At 52.9% G+C, this 13065-nt stretch overlaps 1 protein-coding gene across 7 annotated transcripts in view; it reads right to left on the bottom strand.

Moving 5' to 3' along the window:
- SPNS2 (SPNS lysolipid transporter 2, sphingosine-1-phosphate) overlaps positions 1–13065 on the bottom strand; it is a 37467-nt gene that overhangs the window by 22657 nt on the left and 1745 nt on the right. The gene's annotated exons all lie outside the window — the stretch shown is intronic.

Raw genomic sequence — 13065 nt, 5'->3', positions numbered from 1 at the left:
ACGATTGACAGCTGTGGACGGACCGGGCCAGCAACGTCCTGGCCCCCTCTGACTTCACGCAGCCCTCTACCAGGGCTCCTGGGTAAGCACAACCCTCTGCCCCCACAGGCCCCAGGGCCTCTGCCTCAGCTTATCTCAGGACAACAGGAGGCCGGACCACAGGCCAGAGCCCCCCTGACCACTGCACGTCTGCACTGAGAAGGAAAAGGGGAGACAGGAGACAGCGCCTCTCTCTGGAGCTCCCCACACAGAGGACAGAGGAAGGGACCAGACCCCGCCTTCCAGGAACTCCTAGAACAATTCAACACGGCGATGCTGACGCCAGCATCTAAAATGATGGTGGTTCATATTGTTTTGTTGTTGTTTAGTCACTCAGTTGTGTCCGACACTGCGACCCCATAGACTGTAGCCCACCTACAGGCTCCTCTGTCCATGGGACTCTCCAGGCAAGAAAACTGGAGTGGGTTTCCATTTCCTTCTCCAGTGGTTCCTATTACTGAGCATTAAGTGCTTTATCAGTTTAGCCCTCACACAACCCTGGGTGGCTGGTACTATCGTCCCACTGGATAGATGAGGAAACAGAGGCACAGAAGGTTAGGCCACAAGTTCAAAGTCACAGGGAAATGGTTGAAAGTGGAATATCCAAACACAGTACGAAGGTCCCGTCCAGTGGCCGGCGCTGCAGAAGATGCCACTGTCCCCCCGACCCAAAACCCAGGGCTGGGATGCCCAGGGATTTCCTGTTCTAGCAGCCTGACAGTCAAGAGCAGCTGGTCTCCTCCTTGTTAATACCCAGAGAGGATTCACCATAATTACCCATAATGAAGAGGCTGTGTGAGACCCAGCTAACGACTTAATAACCGGGGCGGGCTGCGACTTTACCTCGAAGGCGGAAACCAGGGGCCAATCCTGGGTCTGTGGATGGCAGAGCCATCAAGTGGGACCTCCGAGGTGCCCCCGACTCAGACTCAGAGGCCTCAAGTTCCATCAGGGGCTATGGGTGACATGGCTGAGTTCGGGAAGCCACCCACACTCACCTCCCCGCCTCACAGCCCATTCCCAGTCCTGAGCCAGGGCCTGTAGCTTTTTGATCTGATCACAGCCCTCTCTCACATAATCACCATCACCGGTGCCTCCCCTGGCTTCATCAAGCCATGGGGCTATAGCTTCAGCCCTGCCAACATCACCCTCCAGCCTCACTTCTCAGGGCGTCAACCCCTACCCCCATGCTCTAGCCACCCCAATCTACCTATGGCCCCCCTAACTATACCTGCTGCCTCTTTTTCAGTTCAGTTCAGTTCAGTCGCTCAGTCGTGTCCGACTCTTTGCGACCCCATGAATCGCAGCACACCAGGTCTCCCTGTCCATCACCAACTCCTGGAGTTTACTCAAATGTCCATCGAGTCGGTTATGCCATCCAGCCATCTCATCCTCTATTGTCCCCTTCTCCTCCTGCCCCCAATCCCTCCCAGCATTAGGGTCTTTTCCAATGAGTCAGCTCTTCGCATCAGGTGGCCAAAGTATTGGAGTTTCAGCTTTAGCATCAGTCTTTCCAAAGAACACCCAGGACTGATGTCCTTTAGAATGGACTGGTTGGATCTCCTTGCAGTTCAAGGGACTCTCAAGAGTCTTCTCCAACGCCACAGTTCAGAAGCATCAATTTTTCAGCTTCCCACTCTCACATCCACACATGACCACTGGAAAAACCATAGCCTTGACTAGACAGACCTTTGTTAGCAAAGTAATGTCTCTGCTTTTGAATATGCTATCTAGGTTGGTCATAACTTTCCTTCCAAGGAGTAAGCGTCTTTTAATTTCATGGCTGCAATCACCATCTGCAGTGATTTTGGAGCCCAAAAAAATAGTCTGACGCTGTTTCCCCATCTATTTGCCATGAATTGATGGGACCAGATGCCATGATCTTAGTTTTCTGAATATTGAGTTTTAGGCCAACTTTTTCACTCTCTTCTTTCACTTTCATCAAGAGGCTTTTTAGTTCCTCCTCACTTTCTGTCATAAGGGTAGTGTCATCTGCATATCTGAGGTTATTGATATTTCTCCCAGCAATCTTGATTCCAGCTTGTGCTTCTTCCAGCCCAGCGTTTCTCATGATGTACTCTGCAATTAAGTTAAATAAGCAGGGTGAAAATATACAGCCTTGACACACTCCTTTTCCTATTTGGAACCAGTCTGTTGTTCCACATCCAGTTCTAACTGTTGTTCCTGACCTGCATATAGGTTTCTCAAGAGGCCGGTCAGGTGGTCTGGTATTCCTATCTCTTTCAGAATTTTCCACAGTTTATTGTGATCCACACAGTCAAAGGCTTTGGCATAGTCAATAAAGCAGAAATAGATGTTTTTCCGGAACTCCCTTGCTTTTTCGATGATCCAGTGATGTTGGCAATTTGATCTCTGGTTCCTCTGCCTTTTCTAAAACCAGCTTGAACATCTGGAAGTTCACAGTTCATGTATTGCTGAAGCCTGGCTTGGAGAATTTTGAGCATTACTGCCTCTTCTTACCCTGGCGCAATTTTGTTGACTGAATTAATTCTTGCCATTCCTTCAAAAGTAGTTTAGATGCCTCCTCTTCTGGGAAGTCTTCCTTGATTTCTCCCCCTCCCAAAAGGGAGAGAGAGAGCTCGTTGCCCCCACTCTCCGAAGTCCATCCTTGTTTTAGCGCTTGTCACACTAGGATCAGTTTGTTCTACAGAGAAGACACAGGGACATGGATATGAGCTCCTTGGACCCGCTGTGGCCAGGAGCAAAAAGCCCCTAGTTGCTGGTTCCTGCTAAGTTCCAGGCACTGTGTGCGAGTCTACAAGGGGTATTTCTAGCCCTCCTACCCACGCTGATCTAGGGTTATCATCCCCATTTTACATAGGAGGAAACCGAGGCTCTGGGAAATTACATAGCTTGTCAGACAGCACACAAAATGTCAGGGGCAAGATCTGAAACCAGCAGCCCCCTGCAATCCAGCCTTGGGTCCAAGGCCTGAATTCCAGGCAGAAAGTCAGAGAAACCCCCCCAGGGAACAGGGCCTCGGGCGGGCTGTAAGACTCCAGGTCAAGCCCTGCCCAAGCCTTTCTGGGTTGTTTTCCCTCTTCCAGGCCTGCAAAGGGCCACTGCCGCAGGCGAGTGAGATCCCACTGGCCACTGGCACGGGAAGCGTGTGTCACAGCAGCCCGGACGGTCGTCTCAGATTTTCCTCTGGGCTCCAGGCTGGCTTGGACCCACACAACCCCCCTCCCTTCTTCACCACAGCCTTATTTTTAGCCTCTTTCCTGGAGGCTGAGGTTTAGTGGGTCACAGGACGGGCCTCACGCCCAGGAGCAGCCTCCTACAGCTCAGACCCAGCCCATTCCACCAGCCCAGGGTGAGCAAGGTGGGGCTTCCATCCCACACGCAACTCCCCCAACCCATGGCCACAGCCCCCGATCCAGGCTTCTCCAGGCAGTCACCCCAAATCCACAGCCACGACTGTCCTCGGTCCACGGGGTCCTTGTCCCTGAGCCAAGAAAAAACATTCTGCAGAAGCAGGAGCACCTGAATTTCTTACCCATTGACCCTAATTACACCCCTCTCAAGCCTCCAAGGGGCTCGCCTCTTGTCCAAGGCCAGCTGCCCATTCTGCCTCCTGGGGAGCTGGCCCTGGGTTAGCTGCTGGCTTGCCTTGTGCTGTCAGCACCTCCCTCACCCCTGTGAAGGAGGGAGAGAAAAAGACGGCTGGTAGAGGGAATGAGGTAGGACTGTTTCTACCACCAGTATCAGTGAGAGGTGAGCGCGTTTGTGGACTCTGCAGGAGGCAGGGTGCCTCAGATGGTAAACAATCTATTTGCCTGCAATGCAGAAGACCCGGGTTCAATCCCTGGGTGGGGAAGATCCCCTGGAGAAAGGAACGGCTATCCACTCTAGTATTCTTGCCTGCAGAATTCTGTGGACACCAGAGGTGTCTGGTGGGCTACAGTCCATGGGGTTGCAAAGAGTTGGACACAACTGAGCGACTAACACTTCGCAGATGAAGTTCTTTTTTCTTTTTTTTTAGTTCCCCAACCAGGGGCTGAACTCAGGCCACATCAGTGAAAGCGCTGAGTCCTAACCTCTAGACTGCCAGGGAATTTCCATAGCTAAAGTTCTTAAAAGAATTTTCATCCCTCCCAACTCAATGTCCTCACCTCCATCCTCTGTTGAAGCCAACCGCCTCCTGGTGGCTCAGTCCCACAGGCTTTCTCATCCCTCAGCATCGCAGTCACCTGGACCCCAATTCCACGACTCCACCACCTGGTCCACTCCCTAGGCCAGACACCGGGGAGTCGGCCACGAAACCCCCTCACCTCCCATGAACGGGTCCCAAGGATTCTCTCTCTTCATCTCCAACTGGTATCCTCCCTGGACTCCCTGCCTCCAGCCTCTCCCATCCACCCAGCACCCCTCAAGCAGCCTGATCACACAAGCACTTATCAGCTTCTTATTAAGTCCTGGGCTGGGGTTTCAGAGATCACAGACAGTCTCTGGACTCAAGGAGCTAAGGCTGTGGCCCAGCGGTTGTCAGCTCTGGCCAGGGCTCAGAGTCATCTAAGTTGTTGTTGGTTGGTTGCTCAGTCATGTCCAATTCCTCGCGATCCCATGGACTGCAGCACACCAGGCTTCCCTGTCCTTCACTATCTTCTGGAGACCTAGGGGGTCTTCAAAACATACAGCCCCAGACCCTTGTGCATAATACTACTGCTAATGACAACAGTAATATGGGTGTTAACATGTACTGTGGGCTCACTACATGCCAGACACTGTTCTGAGAGTGGAACCAAATTATTAGCTCATTGAGCGTGGCTGCCGCACTAGGGTTTAGTGGCTTTGCATTACCACCCAAATTCAGCCCAGACTTCTCGCATTTGAGGCCTCCACGCTCCAGATCTGCACAATCACCCTGTCTAGAAGCGAAAGCCAGGAATCTATTAACACACTGTCCAGGTAGCTGGAAACCACTGGCCTGGGTGGTCTGAACCCCTGTGGCTTGCACATCATGGTCCACAGGACTCCAAAGCCTTGACACAGCCGTGCCCTCTTCCTGGGCTGTTCATCTCTACCTGCTAACCTCCACCCCATCCAGGGCCCAGATCCAAGCTCATTTCTACCAAGGTTCTTCCACCCCCCAGCTCCCTCCTTTGGGGCTCTTATTGAAGAGATACCTGTAACCTTGAGGTACCCCCAGAGCTAGATGAAATCTGGCCTGACTCATCCATCTTACTGGTCAAAGATATTCACAGTGACTCCCCATCACTGCTGGCCCCTCAATCCCCCCCAGAGGAGCCAGGTCCAGAACCCAACCTGCTGACATCACTGAGTCCTCAAAAAGGCTGCGGTGTAAGAGGAAATCCACACTGATGTCAAGAGACCCCAGTTCAGACCAGCCTCAGATGCAAGGTAGGGACGTGATCCCGAGGTCTCTTTCTGCCTCGTCATCCAGTGCAGTCCACCTTGCCTCTCTCAGAGTAGCAGGCAGCATAGCTGAATTCCTAGGTGCATGGGCTCTGGGTTCAAATTCTGATTTCTCCACCTTCCCTGCTATGTGATCTCAGGCAAGTTATTTAACTTCTCTGTGCCAGTTTCCTCCTCTGTAACAAGGATTAATTTTTTAAATTAATTTTTATTATAGTATACTTGATTTACAATATTGTGTTAATTTTAGGTGATACCAAAGTGAATCAGTTATATATCACACACACACACATGTATCTCCACTCATTTTTAGATTATCTTCCCATATAGGTAGGTCATTATAGAGTATTGAATAGAGTTCTCTGTGCTATACAGTAGGTTCTTTTTAGTTACCTTTTTTATATATACTAGAGTATAGAAGGCAGTGGCACCCCACTCCAGTACTCTTGCCTGGAAAATCCCATGGACAGAGGAGCCTGGAAGGCTGCAGTCCATGGGGTCACTGAGGGTCAGACACGACTGAGCGACTTCACTTTCATTTTTCATTTTCATGCATTGGAGAAGGAAATGGCAACCCAGTCCAGTGTTCTTGCCTGGAGAATCCCAGGGACGGGGGAGCCTGGCGGGCTGCCGTCTATGGGGTCGCACAGAGTCGGACACGACTCTCAATCTCCAAATTTATCCCTCCCCTTGCCTTTCCCCTTGGTAACAAACCATAAGTTTGTTTTCTCTATCTGTAACTCTATTTCTATTTTGTAAGTAAGTTCATTTGTACCATTTTTTTTAGATTCCACATATAAGCGATATCATATGATAGTTGTCTTTCTCTGTCTGATGCACTTCACTCAGCATAACAATCTTTAGGCCCGTCCATGTCGCTGCAAATGGTATTGTTTTGTTCTTTTCTGTGGCTGAGTAATATTCCTATATATATATACGTATGTATGTATATCTATATACCATAACAAGAATAAATTTTAACATTTGCTTTATATAGTTGTTGTGAAGTTTAAATGGGTTAATCCTGTAAAATGCTTGGAATGGTGCCTGGCACATAGTAGGTAGTCAATAAATGCTATAAACCTTATAAACCCGATCATAGATCATTAACTCATGGGGCAAGAGCCCTGTCCTGTGATCGGTTTCTGGAGAATGGGAAGCCCCATCTCAGTGTTTTTTTCTCCAAAATGGGGGCAGATGGCGGGTGCCGCTTGCCATTGGCCGGTCCCTCTTGGAGGGACCCTTGTCCCCTTTGGAGGCCTTACAGCTGGCTCAGTCTGGAAGTCTCACCCCTGCTACCATACTGGGCCGTAGCTCCCGCCCCGGTAATTATAGGGGCCTGAGGGCCTGGCTCTGCTGACCTGGCTCTGAATGGCTCAGGCTAAGAAACCACAGCCTGGCCCCACCAGCACCCACCCCCTCCTTCCTGAGCCTGAAGGGACTGACCAAGGCAGTTCCTCAGCCAGGGACCCAGGCTGTCAAGAAAGCTCACTTCTACCTGCCCCAGAGTGTCCACAGGGCAAGACCCTCCCCCGATCCCCCAGGGACAAGCTGAGTGACCTCTGGGAGCATCTGGCCTCTATTCTGGGGCCCAGGTTGCCCATCTGACAGTGACCCAGAATCCCTAGACATCCCTGCTGTGTCCATCCTAAATCTTAATCGAGTTTGTTTTATATACACTCTCCCTCCTATTCCCCACATCTGCCTAGAAATCTGGATCATCAGTGTTAGGACAGCCTAGTGGTCATCTCTGCAGGGACCATGAGGATGGGGCCCCAGCCCCACAGTCTCAGCCTCTCCCTAGAAGACCTAGACTCCAAACTTGGCCCCTTAAAGAGCACCCATAGCACCACTCCCTACCCACAGCCCTGCCTGCAGACCCCGCCAGCCTGAGGAGAGCAGAGAGCCTTCCCCCAACACCCCACCCCATCTCCTACTCCCCACCAAGCCTCTCTGCCCAGAGTGGGCGGAGACAGGCAGCTGGGCCTCTGGCCTGTGGTTCTGGTCTATCATTTGGGGCCGGCTTTCCTGGAACCGGACTCAGCCTTAGCAATTTGGGGGCTTTGCAGGGCCACTCCTTTCCCACCTCAGCCTCTCCGGCCCTGTTCTGGCTCAAGGACTCCCAAGACCACCAGGGGCTGGGGACAAGGTGGTCACACCCTTATCGTGACCCATGGAGGGTGTGGCCTGTGTGGACACAGACCCAGGATAAGGCCAAGAATGTATGAGGGGAGAGAGGGTAGGGAGAGATAAGAGACCTCGGAACGGCATGGCTCAAGCCCACGAACCCTCAGCCGTCTCCCTGCATGTTGTGCAAGCGGGCTAAGGTGACCGGCGACACCCGCTGCCACTTCTCAGATGGAAAATTGAGATTCAGAAAACACCAGAAAAGAGGCTGCAGCCAGCCCCCTCTCAACATCCACACCAGCCACTCTCACCTGGGTGCTCCAAACAGTGTGTGACTAAGTAACAACACCCCACCCCAGGCACAGCCCTCTACAGTTTACGAAGCATAACCGTGCTCCTTGTGGTCAGAGATCCCATTTGGCAAGTTCATGCCGGGCAGGGAAAGGATCATGAAGACTCCACAACGGAGGGGTTGGGGAGCGGAGAAGACCCCAGCAAGGTCACCATGGAGGCAGAGAACTGAGGGCAAGGCAGGGGATGGGGCCTGCACCCCTAACCTCCAAACTCTGGCTAGTGCATCATTCTTGCTTCTTTCTCACTCTAAAAGAAGTGCTTCTGCCCTCAGCCATATCTTTACCTAGGGCTCCTTCCACCAACCCCTCAACCACCAAGAGAGGGCCACGACCAGAGAGGACCAGCGTCCTGCTTCATCCCACCTGGCAGTGTGACCTGGGACCAGCCCTTCACCTCCAGTTCCCCACCTGCAGAAGAGGCAGAACCACCCCGGTGCCCTCCTGCATGTACAGGAGCCATTCTGCTCAGCATGGGGCCAGGCAGCCCCATTGTCAGGTCTGCGGGCAGGGCAGACAGGGACCACACTGACCACTGCCCCCACTTCCTTCCTGGAGACACGAGGCTTGTAGCTCATTGTGAGCCCTGGTCAGCACAAAAGGGCAGCACTGGCCACCACAAGAGAAGCCCCAGCCTCGGCCACAGGGGCCTATCCTGGTCCAGGGTCATCCAAACCTACGAGTGCCCAGAAGGATGGCCTTTGGGGTCAGGCCAGGCTGGGGCAACTCAATTCTGTCACATAGTCGGCCAACAAGAGCCAAGCCTATGCCCAGGCTCAGCAATCCTTGAGGCTGGAGGGAGACAGCTAGCCTATAACAGGGGTAGGTGCCATGATGGATGTGGGACAGAGTGGAGGGGACATAGGGAAGACTTCCAGGAAGGAGGGCAGAGGCACCACGGAGGCCCATCAGCAAAAACTAAGTTTGGCCCCTGCAACAACAGGGAAACAGACCTGGCTATCTTGGGAAAGGGAGATATAGGCAGAGCCGAAGTCTAGCAGGTGAGAGTCCCTGAGACCAAGTCACGTGCCCCATACTACCCTTGGGAGCAAGACCCTGACCACAGAAAAAGAGGAACAAAATCTTCTACTGTGGATTTAAGGCTCAGAGAGGGTCAGGATCTGCCTTAGGTCACACAGCAACTCTGACAAAGCCAGGAGCAGCCCAGGAGATGGTCAGGGCCCATGGGGAGCCCAGCCCCATGAGCCTGGGGATCAAGACAGTGTCTTCTTTGCCTCCTGTGCTCTCATCCCCTATCTACCCTCAGGATTTCAGGCCCCCACACCCAGGGCTTCCCTGGCGGCTCAGACGGTAAAGTGTCTGCCTGCAATGCAGGAGACTTGTGTTCAATCCCTGGGTCGGAAAGATCCCCTGGAGAAGGAAATGGCAACCCACTCCAGTACTCTTGCCTGGAAAATTCCATGGATGGAGGAGCCTGGTAGACTATAGTCCACGGGATCGCAAAGAGTTGGACACGGCCGAACAACTTCACTTCACACCCAGGCAGAAACAAAAGCCACTTCCTGTCAGGGAAGAGACATGAAACTCCTCTCTGAGCAACTCTGGCCCCGCAACCTCCCTCTCAGCCCAGGCTATACCCTGCAGCCTTCCTGCCCCATTCACAAAGGAGAAACAAACGCAGAGGCTGGGAGGGTCACTGGCCCTGAGTCCCAAACCAAGGTAGTGAGTTTCAAGGCACTTCTCTGACAGGTCAACTGCACAAAGGAGGTGCCAACAGATCCAACCAGAAGGTGCCTAAGAAGGAAAAAGGAGCTTGAAAATGGGCTGCTAGTGGTTAGTCACTGGGGTGCTGGTATTCCAGGCTGGCCCAGCGGTGCACCTGGACACTGACCTATCAGACAGGCATTCTGGAATGTGGCCCTGGGACACCCCGCCCTGCAGACATTATGTAGTGCTGACTTGGTGGTGACCAAGGCAGGGCCACTCAAGGGGTCAAACGAAGCCACCTGAGGGGGGAGGGCGGGAGTGGCGTTGATAATCCTTATCCACAGAGATAGCCACAGAGCATGGGGACTGACCTGGCTTCTACACACTCAGGTGACACTGCAGAAGGTCCGGAGCCTCCGTTCCCCTAAGTGTTAGCTCTGGACAGATTCAACAAAGCAGACAAAAAAAAGAAAAAGAGCCAAGAGCCCATGCTTGGCGGCTCTTCCTGCACCCAGCTCAGGTGTTTGGGGAAGCCCCCAGTCCCTGCCAGGCCTGCATTCCAGGCTGGGTCCCTGTACTCCTCTCTCCTGGGTTTGTGTTAGTGAGCGGTTGCCATGGATACCGGTCTCAGCTTCTTTGGCAGAAAAGACTCCCCCAGGGCAGGGCTCTGCCTCTCCTCCTCACCAGCCCCTGCTCCACCCGATTTCAAGTGCCTGGTCTGCCAAGGGGCTGGATCAAAGGGAAGGAAACTGGGTCTCAGGAAGGGAACAGGTGCCCCCAGAGAAGTTAGGGGAGAATAGTCCCCTAACTCTCAAATAGTCATTCAGCAACCATAAACAGGGCCATGCCAACTCCTTCTTGCTGGGCCTGGTTCCAGGAAAAGAATGCTGCCTCCTACACCCTCAGCTCTGCTTCTCTTCTGTAGATGGAAGAATGGAAGCCGGGGGCACAGGCTTCTCGGGCACCATGGTGCTGTGCTGGTGAGGTGAGACTCAGGACCCTCAAATGAGAGGCTCCACCCCTTCTCCTGACCTGGCAGCCACAAGTGGGCTCAGAATGGAGAGTGAGTGGCTGCCAGGCTGGTAGGGGCCTTGGGAGTGGGAGCCGTGTGCCCTAGGGGAGCTCAAACTGCTGCTGTTGAACTGAGCTGAAATTCATCTGCCTGGAGGGCTTCCGCCCTGGCCAGCGGAGTCTCCAGTTTTCCAGGTCAGAAGCAGGGGTGGCATGCTCTGTCCTGCCCTGGAGAGAAGACCACACTGGAGGGTTCTGATCCTGCTCCTCCCTACCATGTGACCTTGGGTAAATGCCAGCTCTCTCCCAGCATCCACGTCCCCATCCACCCAGGCAGGTGGAGGGCAGGGTTAAGAGATAGCTTCTGGGCTACATCAGTTCCATCCAACTGAAGCAACGCTCAGTAAGAAAAGCCAGAGTGGGAGCCTGGCCCTTCTCACCTGCTTCTGAGGCCTGCTGCCCTCAGGGGGTTCTCATGGGGGGGAGGAGGAGGAGGAGAAGCCGTAATTAGCTCGATCACCCCGTGGCGGTGGCGCTGGGAATGCCAGGATGGAGGCAGAACCTACTGGAGTTCCCAGGATGGTGAAGAAGCGGGGGATTTGCCAAGGAATCCTAAAAGGAACTGTGAGAAAGTGAGAAATAGGAGGGCACAATGATCGGGCGGCCACAGCTTGGGCAGAGCCATGGAAGAGCAAGGAAAAGTGAAGATCTCCTAGGAGTCTGGCCTTGTCCTGGGCATAAGAGACATTCTCAGTTACACTACAACCCTGGGAGGTAGAGGGGAGGAAGTGATCAGCCGGAACCCAGGCGACATCCTCAAGGTCACACGGCTGGGAATTTGAAGAGCCTGGACGTGAACTCTGGCATCAAAGACTCTAGACCTTCATTATCCATCGTGGTGGCCCCAAGCTACTACGGCTTTGGGGAACCTGAAATACAGCTAGTCTAAACTGACCCGTGCTATAAATGCAAAATACACTGAGTTTTGAAACTCAGTATGAAAAGTAGGCAAACTATCCCATCAACAGCTTCTGTGTTGATGATGTTGGATACAGTGAGTGGAATAAAATGTTGTTCATTCATTTCATCTAGTCTTTTTACTTTGTTAAATGTGGCTCCTAGAACATGTTAAATTATATTCGTGGTTTGCCTTATATTTCTTTTGGACCAAGCTGGTCTATTCCATGAAAACAGAAATGCACAGGATGAATTGAAAGGAAGAGTGTGGGAACTCTCCCATTTTTTTTTTTTTTTTTTTTTTTGATGGGGGAGCCAGGGCCAGATGGTGAGATTTTCAGGGATCAGGTGGGTGCAAATATCCAAGATGACTGAGCCATGGACTGTCAGCATCGCCTCATCTGTCCCAGCTGGACAGTCAGCAACAGGTGGACTGAAGCCTGAGATGACCATTCCCCTGCGATCCCCCCAAACCGCCCCCAACCTCCCAAGACACATCAAGCCATAGTAGTTGCCATAGAGACAGTAAATCTTCCTGAAAACTGAACTTGGCAACAAGGGGGTGGTGGTAGGAGAATGACAGTAAAGAGAGAGGGAGGGAGCAGGCTCATCCGGAGAGGAAATCTGTGTGTGCTGTGTGCTGGGGGCAGGGTGGAGCAGGAGCTCCCGGCCCTCCCTGGCGGGACAGAAGGGGATGCACAGCTCAGACAGTGTTTGCACAGAGCTTTCAGGACCTTCCTCCCTACTGCTCCACCCCCTGTTACCAATTTACCAAAAGTTTCCTATCTTATTCTCCCATTCTGACTCTGGGACCCCTGTGGGGGTGGGGGCAGATAAGTACCAGCCCTCCTTGATCCCACCCTCCCACCTCAGCCAGTAAACAGAGTCGGTTTCCCTAAGAATGTTAGAGTGTGGGTCGGGTGGGGGTGGGGGGTGGTCTGAGGCCTGAAAAGAGAAGTTGGTGTGACAGAGCCAGAAGCAGGCCATTCACTGACCAGCTGAGAGGGTAGGAACCAGGTAGATGGATTTAGATGGAATGCCAGTTTTGTCGTGCCCTCTCTGAGCCATTGTGGACAAAGGCCTTGGTTTGCTCATCTGTGGACAGAAGTTGACTATCCGCAGGTCCGCCCCCCAGCGTCCGCCCCCCCGCCGGTGTTCTCTGACTTCTCCCCACTTTTGGGTGGCACCTAAGCTCCCAGGTCCCAGGCAGGATGGCACATGCATGAGATGGGCTGGTGTGCTTGGATGGTGCTGACTACTCCAGCTCACCAGACCAAGTAAGAGTCCCCTGGGGACAGCTCGTCCCAGAAATTGGTGCCAGGGGTACCCCCTTTCAACTCCCCACAGAGAGGAACAGAGAGATAAAAGATTTTGAAAGTGGGAGTCGGGGAAGGCAGAAGCCTCTGCTGTCCAAGCACTTGACACAAAACCCCATTCAACAGACAGGGAGACTGAGTCCTGGCAAAGGGGACCCAGGTGGCATTATATTTTATGGTTTAGGCCAGGATTCGCTTCT

The sequence above is a fragment of the Bos mutus genome, chromosome 19, assembly GCF_027580195.1.
Source record: "Bos mutus isolate GX-2022 chromosome 19, NWIPB_WYAK_1.1, whole genome shotgun sequence".
Lineage (NCBI taxonomy): Eukaryota > Metazoa > Chordata > Mammalia > Artiodactyla > Bovidae > Bos > Bos mutus.
The sequence above is the reverse complement of the archived record's forward strand: the minus strand, read 5'-3'. Positions and strand labels throughout refer to the sequence as shown.